Source organism: Aotus nancymaae, unplaced genomic scaffold (assembly GCF_030222135.1).
Source record: "Aotus nancymaae isolate 86718 unplaced genomic scaffold, 86718_ANA_hifiasm-v0.15.2.pri h1tg000025l, whole genome shotgun sequence".
Taxonomy (NCBI): Eukaryota; Metazoa; Chordata; class Mammalia; order Primates; family Aotidae; genus Aotus; species Aotus nancymaae.
Genome location: NW_026988438.1, coordinates 22,962,220 through 22,965,116, shown reverse-complemented (window position 1 = coordinate 22,965,116; position 2,897 = coordinate 22,962,220).

Genomic DNA, 2,897 nt, shown 5'->3' with positions numbered 1-2,897 from the left:
CAGCTCTTGTCATTTTCTTTTTTCTTGCCACAAGCTTTGTTTCCAATTGGAAGTGCGTAATCAAACGTGATCTTTGGAAATACTATTTTTTAAAATATTCAACCTATGTATGAAAAATAGCAGCTACAAAATCTTTTACATAAGCTATTTCAAGCAAATAGGTTTTTGTTAATTTTTTTGCTCCAATAACATTTCATCATTTACAATATAAAACTGGTTGAGCCAGTCAGTCCGTCTTTGCAAAAAAACTTCCTGAATTTAAGAAACCCAAGCAAAATTACATATCCCACTCATTAAAAAAAAAAAAAAATCAATGTGACAGCAGCAATATGGCAGAATAGGAAGCTCCTGCCTCTCCCTCTACCCACGAGTGAACCAAAAAAAAAACCATCTATTCACAGATCAAGTCCCTCTGAGAGAAAGATACCAGTTGAGAGACTCCTACCCACCAGGCAACTGAGAGAACACCCACACCACATGAGTAGGAAAAGCTGAAGCATACTCAGACACAGACTCTCACCCAGACACTGTGCCATAAAATCTTGAATGGAATCCCCACACCCAGCTTTTCCCTGTGGAGAGGAGGGTTTGGACCTCACATATAACACCCTAACTCTAAGAAGTTTTCCCTTAGTTTGACACTTAATTCACCAATTCTGGGAACAGAAGGGGTTAGACATAAGAGTCTCTCTAGACCACAGTGAAAAAGCATCCGTGTTATGTAAGCAAGCAAGCGCTTCCAATGGCTTCATGCTCCAGGAGAGGAGCAGAAAGGGGGCTTTAAAAATGTAGCTCTTTGTCTCCCTAGAAGGGACACAATCTCCCAGTGTCTACTTGGCAGCCTGACTTCTAACTAACTTGCATCAGGGAGTTAAAGAAATCAATAGCTCACTGGCAGTCTGAGAAACAGATCAGCATTTCTTAAGTCTTCTTCCCAGTTCACACCAGCAGTAACTCCAGGTCTATTTATCTATCCTGGAAGGAATTTGTTCACACATTGAGCACCACAACTTTTACAGCTTTCACTCAAGGGACTGCATCCTAAACCTTCTAGCTCTGGGAGCAGAGGGGACAGGCATATGTGTCTCTGTGGACCACAAGAAAATGGCAGTGTTTTATACAAGTATGCAAGCATTTCCAGAGCCTTGGTCCCACAGGAGCAGTGGAGAGAAGGGGCTTAAACCCACCTGCCTGTTTCTCCCCCAAAGGAGTTTATCGCATACTTTTCCAGTGGCTATTTGGCAGCCTGGCTTCCAACTAACTTGTATCAGGGAGTTAAGAAGGCAGATAAATATTAACCCATCAGCAGCCTGAGAAGCAGATTGGCTCTTCTGGAGCCTTCTCTCCAAGTTCACCACAGTGATAACTCCGTTTTATTAATTTTTCCTGGCAGGAGTTTGTCCACGCATTGAGTGTCCCACTTTTATAGCTTCTACCCAAGGTACTGTGTCCTAAACATCCTACCTCTGAGACCAGAGGGGACTAAGTATATGTGAGTCTATTTAGGCCAAAGAAAAAACTGGCAATTTTATATACATGTTTAAGCACTTACAGGGCTTCATTCCCAAGAAACAGTGCAGAGAAGGGGCTAGAAACATGCAGCTCTTTGTTTCTTCCTGGAAGGGGTTTATGCCCCTCACTGAGTGCCCCAGCTTTTACAGCTACCACCCAAAGGACTCCATTCTAAACCTCTTAGCTATGGACTAATCATAAACAAGTGTTCATAGATCACAGAATAAAGAGGTGTTTTTCAGTGAGCATGCAAATACTTCCAGGGACTACATCCCCTTGGAGAAATGCAGAAAAGGGTAAGAACATACAGCTCCCATTTTCTTTTCAGAAAGGGCTTATGGCAGACAGTGCCAGTGGTTACTTAATGGCCTGGTTTCTAATGGACTTGCATTGGGGAGTTAACGGGGGAAAAAAACCCTCAGCAACAACCAGAGCCAGAGCTTGAAACTTCATATGCTTTTCCTCTAGCTTACCCAATAATAAATCCAGGTCTACTCATTCTACTTGAAAGGAGTTTGGCCATGCACCAAGTGCCACAACTTCTATATCCCACTAAAGTGACCGTCTCCTTAATGATCCTGCTCTAGGAGCTCTAGGAGTCAATGGGGCTTTGCATTTATGAGTGGATCTAGACCACAGAAAAGAAAGTGGTCAATATATAATGGGCCCACTTTCAGCAACTATCTCCCCAGCATCAGAAAGTGCAGCCTAAATATGAGTTCAAGCATTTGCCATGGATCCTCTCCCTGGATTACTGTAGAAAGAGTGGGAGATAAATACCATGCCCAGCCTCACAGTGAAGATAGAAAGAACTGAAACATATACTCAACACCCCAACCTTTCCAGCTACATCTAGGGAGTCTGGATTCTAACTTACTTGCTTCAGGGTATTGACAGGATATGATACATCCTAAGCTCCAGGAGCCACCAAAAACAGAGATAGCAGTCTGGAAAAGCACATAGATTTGAGAGGTAACTTAATATCTCTGGCTAGATAGACTAATGAGGTACTCATCCTACAAGGAGCCAATCTGACATGACTTGGAGAGGTAGCTGTTTTATCTCATGCATAGATACCAATATAAGGGTCGAGGAAAACAAAGCAAAGGGAAATATCTCCTAAATAAAACAACAAGATATATCTGAAACTGACCCAAGTGAAGTGGAGATATGTCATTTACCCAACAGATAATTCAAAATAATAGTCATAAAGATGCTCATTGATGAGCATGAAAATAATGCAAGAACAAACTGAGAATGTCAACAAACAGACAGAAAATATTAAAATGTACCAAACAGAAATCAGAAGAGCTGAGAAGAACTACAGCTGAATTGAAAAATTCAATAGAGGGATTCAATAGCAGAATAGGTCAAGAAGAAGAAAC